The following is a 13,665-nucleotide window of genomic DNA, read 5'->3' as shown; positions in this document are numbered from 1 at the left end:
GCCCCGCCCCTAGCGAGGTCCCAACCCGGCGGAGGCTGCGGAGGCGGCCCAGGAAGGGGGATGGAGACCGGGAAGAGATGGAGCCTGGGATGGGTACAGGGAGTGGACGTGGGTAGACAGAGGAGGCAGAGACCGGGAGGGAAGGGACAGAAACAGTGATGGAGACAGAGGCAAGAGATACAGGTACACAGAGGGAGACGGGATGGAGCGGGGACAAGGCAGAGACAGGAGATGAGGATAAGAGAGAGACATGGGGAGACAGGGACAGAGGGGGACGAGAAAGAGTGAGGCAGGCAAGGAAACAGAAGGGGTCGGGATGAAACACGGACGGCAACCAGGATTGCTACGGAGAACAGGAGAGGGATGAGACAAAACAGAGGCAGGAATCGTGAGACAGACACATGCCCAGGGACAGTCTCAGAGACAGGGCCAGGGACAGCCACAAGCGCAGGAGCAGAGGCTGAGGGCAGAGAGAAAGCACCTCTGGGGAGCTTAGACGCGAGCACTGGAGGACAGAGGAGGCCCAGCGATGGTGCTGGAGGCTCTGGGGGCAGCCCCCAAAGGGCTGCGGAGGGGGAGAGTTGTGGGAGCCAGGTCCCTCTACCCTGACTTGTCCCGAGGCCCACGGACCCTGCACCTTCAGGGCCCGCGCGCCTCTCCCTCCCCCAGTTCCCTCAACTCCATATGCGGTGTGCGACCCTCTCACGTGGCCTTGGGCACAGGGTGTGTTTGTGATAGATGTCAGGAAGAGAGCGCGCCCCATGGACTCTTTATTGTTCTTCAGTCTCTTACCCCTGTCCTCCAGAGACCCGCTTTTTTTCTCCAGGAAAACCACCTAGACTCAGTCTGCACCTGGCTACAGACATCCCTGCAGATTCAGTCACCAGCTCTCCGTGCTCCGACACAGCAGGACCCATTCAGAATCCTCACCAGGAGAACGAAACAGAGAACTCCTCCGCTGCTCCTGAGCTGAGTCGGGCAGCTCAGTCCACTCAGCCCCCAGCCTTCTCCACCGATCTTGGCAGGTCCTGCAGTTGGGGAGTCCAAGACTCAAGGAGAAGACGCGGGGAAGGGCGTGTCTTTATTTCCAGCTGATGTCCTTGGGGCTTGATGGAAGGACTCCTGGAATTCTCCCCAAGTTTGTCAGGACAGACGGAAATGCATCTCTCCTCAGGTGATCCCTCCCCACCATCCGTTCTGGGCTTCGCAAGAGGACTCTCCGTGCCCAATCTCTGTAACCACTCCAGGCCAGGGGATTTCTTCGAGGTTTCTCAAATTACCGTCTTTCAAAAATTTTTTTATTGTGGCAAAATACACATTACATAAAATTTACCATCTTAGCCATTTTAAGCTATAGTTCTGTGGTATTAAATACAATCATATTTATATATTAATACATCCATCTCCATAACTCTTTGCATCCTGTAAAAATCAAACCTCTGTACCCATTAAACAACACCTCCTATTTCCCCATCCTCCCTACAAACCACCATTTTTCTTTCTGTCGCTGTGATTTTTTTTGTTTTTTTCAGACAGAGACTTGCACTCTGCTGCTCAAGCTGGAGTGTAGCTGCCAGATCATGGTGCAGTTTTGAATTCCTGGGGTCAAGCGATCCTCCTGCCTCAGCCTTCTGAGTAGCTGGGACTATGCATGCACACCACCATGCCTCACTAATTTTTAAATCTTTTGTAGAGATGGGGGTCTCACGATGTTGTCCAGGCTGGCTGGTCTCTGTTACTTTGACTAGAGACCCCGTATAAGTGGAATCGTACAGTGTTTGTTTATTTATTTATTTATTTATTTTTATTTATTTATTTTTTTTTTGAGGCGGAGTTTCGCTCTTATTACCCAGGCTGGAGTGCAATGGCGCGATCTCAGCTCACCGCAACCTCCGCCTCCTGGGTTCAGGCAATTCTCCTGCCTCAGCCTCCTGAGTAGCTGGGATTACAGGCATGTGCCACCATGCCCAGCTAATTTTTTGTATTTTTAGTAGAGACGGGGTTTCACCATATTGACCAGGATGGTCTCGATCTCTCAACCTCGTGATCCACCCGCCTCGGCCTCCCAAAGTGCTGGGATTACAGGCTTGAGCCACCGCGCCCGGCTATTTATTTTTTAGGTAGTCTTACTCTGTCACCCAGGCTGCAGTGCAGTGGTGGGATCATAGCTCACTGCTGCCTTGACCTTCTGGGCTCAAGTGATCCTCCCACTTCAGCCTCCCAGGGTGCTGGGATTACAGGTGTGAGCCTCTATGTCCAGCCCAATATTTGTCTTTTTGGCTTACATTCCATTTATATACCCCCTTTACTTATCTATCCATCCATCCATGGGCACTTGGGTTGCTTCCACATTTTAGCGGTTGTGAATAATGCTGCTGTGAACATGGGTGTACACATATCTGCTTAAGATATTTGTATCTGCTTTCAATTCTTTTTGATATACACCCAGAAGTGGAATTGCTGGATCATATAGTAATTCTCTTTTTATTTTTCAAGGAATTGCTGTAATGATTTCCATAGAGGCTTTTCCATTTTCCGCTCTCACCAGCAATGCACCAGTATTCCAATTTCAACGCATCCTTGTCGACACTTGTTATTTTCTGTTTTTCTCAAATGACTTTGTAGGTCTAAACTTGTAGAGATTGAGACCTGACAGATCAACTGCTTCAAAAAATTCTCCCTTCTGGTGTGTGAAGTGTTCCTCTCCCTCTCAATACATCCTCTACAGGGAGCCCAGGGGGTCTCAGAATTGGGAGATCAGATGGGGCCACTGCTCTAAGACCCTCCTATGGCTCTCTATTGCCCTCACGATCAAGTCCAAGCTCTTGCTGGCCCACCATGTCCTCAGCGTTAGCGCCCTAGTCTGCCTTCCCCCCGTCCTGGTTTTCTTTACAGCTGTCATACTCTAATCTTTTGGTTCAGAGCTGTTCTCTCTGGCTAGAATGCCCACTTCATTCCCTGCTCTCCCACGTAAAACAAGCAAAATCAAACAAACCCAAACCTGGTTGACTCCTATTTATCAACTGGGTCTCAATTTAGATATCACTACTTCCTGGAAGCCTTCCTTGATGCTGCTAGACTAGGCTGGGCATCACTGCAGTGTCCCGTAGTAGTACCTCCCTCTCTGGTTACCCAGATGACCTTGTTGAAGTGTTTGCAATACAGTGCAAGGTCCGGGCAGAACTATGTCCTCTCGTTTCTCACTCACTTCCCAGCCCTACTGTGGTGCCTAGCCCATCTGTCTGTCATAGGTCCTCTCTTACCTGTTTGTCCAATGAATGAATTAGGCTAATCTGAAATCTTTGAACTGGAGAATTCTGCCCTTGCTTCTAGGGAAGAAATCCCCATCCCCTGGCTCCACTCTGCACTCTCTGAAGAGGGATCATCCTGCCCTCTTCATTTCTCCTCTCCCTAGGGACAGAAAACTTCTTCCCTTGTGGGTCAACCTGTGTCTGGAAGAAAGTCCTTCCTCATCTGAGGAATTTGCAGGTGGCCATATCCCTTTCCCAGTGAAGCTGACCAGCACTAGGAGCAACTGAAGCTTGTGTGCAGGGACAAGCAGAGATAGAGGGGAGGCGGAGTCCCAATGCTGCCTAAGGCCCTGGCTCTGGCTCTCTCAGATACCACGATCCAGACCTCTCGTTTATTTATTTTTATTTTTATTATTATTTTTTGAGACAGGGTCTCACTCTGTTGCCCAGGCTGGAGTGCAGTGGCATGATCACTGCAGCCTCAAACTCCTGAGCTCAAGTGATCCTCCTGCCTCGGCCTTTTCAGTAGCTAGGACTACAGGCACAGGGCACCATGCCCAGCTTAAATTAGTTTATTTTTATGATTAGATAACTTAAAATATATAAAGTGCCGGGCGCGGTGGCTCAAGCCTGTAATCCCAGCACTTTGGGAGGCCGAGGCGGGTGGATCACGAGGTCAAGAGATCGAGACCATCCTGGTCAACACGGTGAAACCCCGTCTCTACTAAAAATACAAAAAATTAGCTGGGCATGGTGGCGCGTGCCTATAATCCCAGCTACTCAGGAGGCTGAGGCAGGAGAATTGCCTGAACTCAGGAGGCGGAGGTTGCGGTGAGCTGAGATCGCGCCATTGCACTCCAGCCTGGGTAACAAGAGCAAAACTCCATCTCAAAAAAAAAAAAAAAAAAAAAAAAAAAAAAAATATATATATATATATATATATATATATATATATATATAAAGTATTTGAATAGTGCCTGGCACATTAAATCAGCTATTTAACCACCACCAGCACCAGAACTCCTTCTCCCTGTTTTTTTTTCTTTTTTTTTTGAGACGGAGTCTCACTCTGTCACCCAGGCTGGAGTGCAGTGGCATGATCTTGGCTCACTGCAATCTCTGCCTCCTGGGTTCAAGCAATTCTCCTGCCTAGCCTCCCAAGTAGCTGGGATTACAGGTGCCCACCACCTCACCCAGCTAATTTTTGTATTTTTAGTAGAGATGGGGTTTCACCATGTTGGCCAAGCTGGTCTCGGACTCCTGACCTCATGATCCACCCGCCATGGCTTCCCAAAGTGCTGGGATAACAGGTGTGAGCCACTGTGCCTGGCCCAATAATTTAAATTTTTAAAAATATATCTCTGTCAAAGAACAATGGCGGGGTAAGGATCCAGGTACAGTCCAGCATCTCCCTGATGCCTCACCACAGGCCCCTCAAACTGCACCCACTCTGACCATGCTCCACTTTCCACAGACCCGCTCCTGCAGCTGTCCATTCCTCTGGGGAAGTGGGGGAGGGATGGCATTAGGGGAATGCAGAGCCCATCCCTCAGCCCTGCCATCTGCCCCACTTCTTAGGACTTCCCAGGATTGACTGTCCTTCCCTTGACTCCCCCATCCCTCTGGTCCCCCACCCCTCTGGTACCCTGGTCTCACACAGCATGGCCCCTCCCACCCTCTGGCTTCTGCTGGTTCTAACCATTTTCTTTGATCCCTAGTGCCACCTCCCCATGGTCCTCCTCAGCAACCTCAGCCTTGCCCTCCTTCTCAGGTGGAACCTTTGACTTGACCCCAGTCCTGTCAGTCCCTACTCTAGAGAGCCCACAGTCCCAGCTCCCTGAGGCCCTGCTCTTCTGGACTGGCTGTAGAGGGCTGAGCTGTGGCGTTTGCTGCTACTGTCAGTTGCAGTACTAGGTTCAGAGAAGGCGGGCCCTGGGACTTGGCAGCAGGGAGGGGCTTTGTGCTCTGGGTGGATGGCACAGCATAGTTGTCAGTGGCAGGGTTGTAGGGGAGCTCGTAACCCTCCTCCTTTACCTGAACTTGGCACTCCCATGCATCCGTGGGCTCCTAAGGCAGATCATAAAGGCCCTGTGGAAGGGCTGGGGCCAGGCCCTTAGATTCATCATAGATGGGATCTTCTTTGAGGTCTGTCAGCTTGGCTTTCAGCAACTGCTGCTGCGCATGCTCATACAAGTCCCAGTAGAGAGCTTTCCTCCATTGCACTCCCTCTCCTGTCCGAGCAGGGGTGCTGTCCAAGGGGTCTGAGTATAAGGAGTCCTGGGAAGGGCCTGGAGCAATGCGCAGGGAGTCTAAGGGCTCAGCATACAGGGCTGGGGGGCTGTCAAAGAGCTCTTGGGGGCCGGGTGGGGAAGGTAACTTCCCCTCTGCCACCTCCCCTTCATGGGAGTCAGCTCTGAGAACATCGTGCCCCTGTCCGGCCTTTCCCTGGGCCTTCTACTGGTGGATGGCAGTCTCAACTGCCCGGAAGATGTCATTTCCCTGTGCCATCTGGAAGGTGAAGTTTCCAGGACCCGAGGGGCAGCGGCCCTGGCCTCAAAAGGGAACATGACCTTGTCCGGGCCATAGCAATGCAACAGAGTGTAGGGCCAGGAGAGGAGCACCTCCAATATCTGAGAGTCAGCCTCTCAACCTCCACCCTCAGCACGTAGGAGCCATGCAGGCCACAGTGCTTGGCAGCCTCAGTCCTCTGCACTGTTACCCGGAATTGGGATCCTTCCCAGGTGGGGCTGCACAAGGAGTTCTCTAGCATCTTCAGGGCAGAAAGCTTAGGTGGGCTATTAGCAGGCGCGAGTCCATCTGTCTTTTGGAAAAGGGTTTCGGCACAGCGTCTGCACCCAGGCTGCACTGGACAGCGCATCAGTCACCAGCAGGTGCTAGCGCTGTGCAGTGTCCAGGAGGAAGGCAGTGGCGCTGGGTTCAGGGGGGCTCTCCACGGCCATGAGGGCCACACTCATACACTTCACCAGATGGATCCCCTTGCAGTTCAGGTGGCACGAGCTCCCTTGACCACTCCCAGAGCTTGACCCTTTATGATCAAAGAACTTGAGCCGAGCTATGCCATGGGGACTGTCCCGGTAGAGCACAGCCCAGGTGTTCCTTCATTTCTTGGTCTCAAAATGCTGACTCTGCAAAAAGAGTGGCCCTTCCATCACAGCTCCGTTCGTGGCCGCGGTGGTTCCTTACCCCCTCCTCCTTCTTATCAAGTGACTGAGTACTGTGGCACTGACAGATCCAGACTAGACTCTGGCCAGGCTCCGTTACTCCTGACGCTTGCATATCTAACCTAGGCACGATGCACCTCAGCATCACCTTTACCTGAAAGATTTCAGAAGACATCAGGGCTCTGCAGAGTTACCCAGCCTGAGGCCTTCATTTTTGTAAATGAAGAGACCAAGGCCCAGTGAGGGGTCCTATAGAAAGAGTAAAAGTAAAACCAGTGAGTATGTTTCAGAGGAGGAGTCCCCACAGAAGGAGCGGCATGCAAGAGGATCCTGGGCACAAGTACAGTGGGGACTGCCTTGGGTCTTCTAATCCAGTCCCTGCTCTGACATTAACTTAGTCTGAGCTCAGGCAGTGGAAGCGGTTGAGGATGGACCCATTCCCTGGAGAACTCTTTCTGCCAGCAGTCATTTGGAGAGTGGTATCCTGGGGATTTCCAGGTGCCACCACCTTATTCTCACTTCTGCCAGCAACACTGTCCTTAGCCTCCACTCAGAACTCTGAGCAAGAATGTCCTGTCCTCAGAGTGTGGCCACCACACTGGCTTCTTACCCCAGCGCATTCCTGCCAGCCCTCCTCTCCTCTGGGGGCGGTGCACGCAGCAGCGGCTCCTTCCTGTCATCGAAATGCATCTTTGTACCCTCTGAAGCAATGTCTTCATTATTCAATTATGATTGGAAGCTGAGCTTGTTCAGATGTCCAGTCTAACTTCTATTAAGTCATGAAATTTCTCTATCAGTGAAAAGTTAACACATTGTCTGGTCTTGCTTAAGGACAAGAACTCCTTTCACCCCTATTTACCAACTCCATAAGCAGCCATATTCCAAATCCTTATTCTCTGCTTCTGGGACTATCTGGTCCCGGGAGAGTAGGAGGCAAACACATCTACTGTATATCATCCTGCCCTTTCTGTCAGAACCCACAGTCTTTTGCTCATCCCTCTGAAGACAACCCTTGCTGACCATTCTCCCCACCAGTACCTTAGGTCACACAGTCTTCCACTCATTTGGCTTTTTGTCCTTAGCTTCTAGCATCAAGGCTTTCCAGGCCCCCTAATGGCCAGCTGCCACAGATCCCTAAAGAATGAGGAAAGACTTTAATCCAGTTTTACAAACATTTTTTTTTTTTTTGAGACGGAGTCCCGTTCTGTCGCCCAGGCTGGAGTGCAATGGCATGATCTCAGCTCACTGCAACCTCTAACTCCTGGGTTAAAGCGATTCTCTTGCCTCAGCCTCCCGAGTAGCTGGGATTACAGGCGACCACCACAATGGCTGGTTATTATTATTATTATTATTATTTTTTGTATTTTTAGTAGAGACGGGGTTTCACCACTTTGGCCAGGCTGGTCTCGAACTCCTGACCTCAGGTGATCCACCCGCCTTGGCCTTCCAAAGTGCTGGGATTAAAGGCATAAGCCACCGTGCCTGGCCACAGTCTACAAACATTTTTTGAGTGTTCAATCCATGATGGACTCTGACGAGGCACTAGACACATGGGAATATATTAATCTTGGATGCTTTCTTTAAGGATCTCCCAGTCTGGTGGGCACATGGGAACTTATCTGAGGAGAAGGGGTATTTTTCTTTAGAGTGTCTTAGTTGTTTGTGTAAGAGAATAGTACAGAGAAGTTTTGTTGACTCCTTTAAAAAGATGAAAGAAAAAACAAAGTTTGACCCAACCAACCTTGCCAGGCACTGACAAGCTTATCCAGGTGATATGGTTTGGCTGTGTCCCTACCCAAATCTCATCTTGAATTGTAGCTCCCATAATTCCCACATGTTGCGGGAGGGACCCAATGGGAGGTAATAAAATCATGAGGGTGGGTCTTTCCTGTGCTGTTCTGATGGTAGTGAATAAGTCTCACGAGATCTGATGGTTTTATAAATGGGAGTTCCCCTGCACAAGGGCTCCTGTCTGCCGCAATGTAAGACGTGACTTTGTTCCTCATTTGCCTTCCGCTGGGATTGTGAGGACTCCCCAGCTGTGTGGAACTGAGTCCATTAAACTTCTTTCCTGGCCAGATGGGGTGGCTCACACCTGTAATCCCAGTACTTTGGGAGGCTGAGACAGGTGGATCACCTGAGGTCAGGAGTTCGAGACCAGCCTGGCCAACAACATGAAACCCCGTCTCTACTAAAAAATACAAAAATTAACTGGGTGTGGTGGTGCATGCCTGTAGTCCCAGCTACTCAGGAGCCTGAGGCAGGAGATTCGCTGGAACTGGGGAGGCGGAGGTTGCTGTCAGCTGAGATCATGCCACTGCACTCCAGCCTGGGCAACAGAGTGAAGCCCCATCTCAAAAGAAAAAAAAAATTCTCTTTCCTTTATATATTATGCAGTCTTGGATATGTCTTTATCAGCAGTGTGAGAACAGACTAATACACCAGGTTATTGTGCATGGGAAGGAACCTGCCAATGGGCTGCCATAGTGAACAATTATGGCGTGCTCATCCAGCACCATTCTTTCCTCGGGAACTGTCAGGCCCATCTAGATGGCTACCCAGGGACCACTGCTTTTACATAATCCTGCCCTCCGTCATAATTGGTCCAGGTGTGGATCCTTTTCAAAGATGGGTCAATAAAACCTTTCCTTACTATTTTTTCTTATTTGAACTTGGAAACAAGTCATTCTTTTGTTTTTTGTTTTTGCTTTTTAAGAAACAGAGTCTTGCTGAACTCAGGTGAGTTCAGTGGCACAATCATAGCTCATACAGCCTTGACTTCCTGTGCTCAAGGCATCCTCCTGCCTCAGCCTCCCAAGTAGCTGGCACTATAGGCATGTGTCACCACAGCCACCTAATTAAAAAAATTTTTTCCCTGTAAAGTCTTACTATGTCTCCCAGGCTGGTCTCAAACTTCTGGGCTCAAGTGAGCCTCTTGCCTGTCTCCTAGTTCCCTGGGATTACAGGTGTGGACCACCACACCTGGCTCAAGTCTTTCTTTTTAGAATGGTGAAAGCTATAAATATGAAGTTCAGGAACTGTCTGCAGGCATATTCTCCATCATGAAGAAAAGAAAGGTGCTCTGCAGTGAAGAAAGCAGATATCTGTTAGGATTTAAGTCCCTAGTTCCAGTTATTCTTGAGACGTCCTTGCTTTTTTTTGCAAATTAGTTGTTCAGCCCCTTATTAGATTTTATTACCCAACACATTCTTCTTTATGTTTAGTCTAGTTCAAGTTGGATTTCTGTCACTTCCAAACAAAGGAATCCCAATTAAAAAATCAGTACAAGGTGTGGAGTGATGCACATGGCCGAACCTAAACCATGGACCTGGCCCTGTTGATGCTGAGGACGGCATATAGTGAGAGTCCCTCCATCCTGAGTCGGGAAATGAGCAGTTCTTGTTAGGTGGCAACCGAAGCATCTGGGGAAACCACTGCATGCTGCGTTTTAGAACAACCTCCCCAGTCCCTGCCCCGTGGTTGCAGCTTCAGAGGATTCAGTGGGAACATGGCAAAATATTGGAGCACACTGTCTATAGCTGGCAACCCCAGGAAGATGCTTCCAGGGAGGGACAAGCACGTGACAAGCAGTATGACAATTTGTAGCCCTGGTGGGGCCTCCTCTGCCTGGGGCCGGCAATCCCAGGCGGCTACAGGGGAATAATCATTTGCTTTGCAGACTGGCTGCAGGCAGGTTCTGTGCACACCCTAAAGTGAATGGGTTGATTAGCAAAGGGGGAATGTTTGGTAGATGAAATGGGAATATCCGGGGTGATCTAGAGAAATTAATGACCTGTGACTCTTCCAGTCCCCGCTTGGCACCCTGGCCTGACAGTAAGGGTCAACATTTCTTTTTCTTTTTTTGGCATCTGGCATCTGAAACCACTTCTAAGTTAGGGAAATTCCCCATCTAATAGACGCCAGATACTTGTCTTCTGAACTTCCCTCACAACCAGGGTGTGGTGTAGACATCTGATCTTGTCTTAGCCAATCCTGTGCACAGATCACAGACAAAGCTAAGAAATCTATAGCTAAGGAAGTGAGGATTCAGAGACCCTACGAACTCCCTCCAGGGACAATGGGGTTGTAGCAAGACCTTGTTCTAGAGGGAGCAGAGACCCTACAGAGCTTGCTCTTGGCAGCAGGGAGGGGCAGTGGTGGTAGCACTGTCCTCCTGGAGAAAACCCTGCAGCTTAATTTGGAGCATTGTTCTGGTTTCATGTGTGGCTTTCTATCTGGTTCTCTAGTTGTTCCTGTAATTCTCCAAGATACCCAATATCTTTTATACAGTTAATAAATGTTTTTTTGGTTAAATAAGACGGAGTTGGGTTTCGTTGCTTGTAACTAATGATTCTGACTAATATATAAATTGGTGCTAGATGGACTGAAGGCATCAAACTCTCAGAGAAATAGCTGGAATCTAGGAAGGGTTGTGGTGCCTGATGGGGACTAAAGGCAATGAAAATCCAGAGATAGGGTGGCACTTAGTGGCAAAATAACTCATCCATTTATTACTAGTGGTTATCTGGAATGAAGTGTTCATTGAGAACACAGACTTGGGAGACTGTCCAATGTGAATCTGAACGGAATGAGGTACAAATGGATTGGGAGGTGGTGTGGACAGCTTAAATTGAGAAGGAAAGAAACAAACTCAAAGTTTGCTATCACTCTGTCCTGTGTGAGAACTAGGGCATTGTTTGGAAGAGGGACATGGGGTGCTTATATATGGAAGAATTTGGATGGCTGAGAGCTCTGAGCTTCTATGAGCTAGGGCTAGGTTGGGTACACCTAAGGGGAAATCCAAAATAACAACGGTATAAACAAAATATTACATTCTTTCTTCTCACTAAGAATGAATCTGTGGGTAGGGAGTCCAGTGCTGGTGTGGCTATTCCGAGGGCGTTAAGGCCTTCCACTCCTTCCTTTTTTCTGTTTTCTCTGCCTAGAGTGTGGTTTCTATCCTCAGGCTTAATGTTCTAAGATAGCTGTTGGAGTTCCAACCATCACATCCACATTCTAGGAAGACAGATGAAGGAGAAAGCAAGCAAAAGTACACCTCTCAGTGAGACGTCTCCCTGTAAGGAATCTTCTTAGATGCTCTGTGCAACACTTCTGTTTACTTTGTATTTAGCTGTATGAGCACATCAAACTGAAAGGGAGACTAGAAGAAGGCATGAGTTTTAACTGGGCACATTAGTATCCCAAATAAAATAGGGTCTTCATTGCCGAGGAATAAGGAGGGAATGGATATCAGGCAGGGAAGTAACCCATTCCTCTGTAACAATTACCCCACAACTTACTAGTGTAAAACAACGCACATTTATTATGTAATAATTTCTGTGCATCAGGAATCTCGGAGCAGCTTACTTGAGTTCCCTGCTTCAGGGTCTCTTCCAAGGCTACAATCAAGATGTCAGATCCGCTGTCTCAAATGAGGGCATGGCTAAGACCAGTTCTGCTTCTAAGCTCACGCGCATAACTCTTTTCAGGGCTCAGTACCTCAAGAGCAATTGGACTGAAGGGCTCTGTTTCTTATCAGATGTTGGCCAGAGGGCATCCTCAGTTATTTGCACTATGGACCTCCCATCAGGACAAGCATGTTAGAAGGGTCAGAGGGAATGTCAGCAAGACAGAAGGCAGCCTTTTGTAACCTAATACTGGAAATCACATCCCATCACTTTTGCCATATTCAGTTCCTTAGAAGTAAATTACTAGCCAGGTACAACAGCTCACATCTATAATCCTAGCACTTTGGGAGGCTGAGGAAGGAGGATCATTTGAGCTCAGGAGTTTGAGGTCTTGAGCAACATAGCAAGACCTCCTCTCAACAAAAAGTATAAAAATTAGGGTGATGGGCGGTGGCTCATGCCTGTAATCCCAGCACTTTGGGAGGCCAAAGCAGGTGGATCACAAGGTCAGGAGTCTGAGACTAGTCTGACCAACATGATGAAACCCATTTCTACTAAAAATACAAAAATTAGCCGGGTATGGTGGTACTCACTTGTAATCCCAGCTACTCAGGAGGCTGAGGCAGGAGAATTGCTTGAACCCAGGAGGTAGAGGTTTCAGTAAGCTGAGATCACGCCACTGCACTCCAGCCTGGGGGACAGAGGGAGACTCCATCTCAAAAAAATAATAATAAAATAAAATAAATAAATAAAAACAAAATAAAATAAAATTAGCCGGGCATGGTGGTGTGCACCTGTAGTCCTGGCTATGCAGGAGGCTGGGGCAGGAGGACTGCTTGAGCCCAGCAGTTTGAGGCTGCTAGTGAGCTATGATCACACTATTGCAACGCAGCCTGGGTGCACTTACCAAAAAGTCTGGATTCCATGTGTCAGTTCTAACAGCTGGGGGTCCTAATAACTTATAAGTTCTAGTAACTTATATTTATTTATTTATTTAGAGACAGAGTCTCATTCTGTCACCCAGGCTGGAGTGCAGTGGTATGATCTAGGCTCACTGCAACCTCTGCCTCCCAGGTTCAAGTGATTTTCTTGCCTCAGCCTCCCAAGTAGTAGCTAGGATTACAGGTGTGCACCACCACATCCGACTAATTTTTTTTATTTTTTTTTAGTAGAGATGGGGTTTCACCATGTTGGCTGGGCTGGCCTTGAATTCCTGGCCTCAAGATACCCCTTGCTTTGGCCTCCCAAAGTACTGGGATTACAGGCGTGAGCCACCATGCCTGGCCTAATAAGCTTTTTAAAAAGGATGACTTAATTGTTTTCTAGAACCTATAATAACATTTTATTATTTACTTTATCACATATTCATCCAACTATTCTTCTATTTGTCAATCCACTGTATTTTTTAAATGTATTTCAGAGCATGTTGCAGACATCCACACGCTTGGCCTCTAAATACTCCAGTGTGCATATTATGATGTTGAAAAATGGTTGGCTATAAGAAAGTGTTGGACCTTTTTCCAAGGGGTTGTGCCATTTTACACTTCCACCAATAATATATGTGAATTCTTGTTTCATATCCTCTTGAACATTAAATAGTATCTTTTTTTTTTTTTTTTTTTGAGATGGAGTCTTGCTCTGTGGCTGGAGTGCAGTGGTGCGATCTTGGCTCACTGCAACCTCTGCCTCCCGGGTTCAAGCAATTCTCCTGCCTCAGCCTCCTGAGTAGCTGGGATTACAGGTGTGTGCCACCACATTTGGCTAATTTTTGTATTTTTAGTAGAGACGAGGTTTCTCCATGTTGGTCAGGCTTGTCTCGAATTG

General features: G+C 48.5%; 1 pseudogene; it reads right to left on the bottom strand.

Moving 5' to 3' along the window:
* Positions 1 to 4,945: 4,945 nt before the first annotated feature.
* Positions 4,946 to 7,113, bottom strand: LOC101030585 (docking protein 1 pseudogene; annotated as a pseudogene).
* Between the last annotated feature and the right edge of the window lie 6,552 nt (positions 7,114 to 13,665).

Source organism: Saimiri boliviensis, chromosome 6 (genome assembly GCF_048565385.1).
Source record: "Saimiri boliviensis isolate mSaiBol1 chromosome 6, mSaiBol1.pri, whole genome shotgun sequence".
NCBI classification, from domain to species: Eukaryota; Metazoa; Chordata; class Mammalia; order Primates; family Cebidae; genus Saimiri; species Saimiri boliviensis.
The sequence above is the reverse complement of the archived record's forward strand: the minus strand, read 5'-3'. Positions and strand labels throughout refer to the sequence as shown.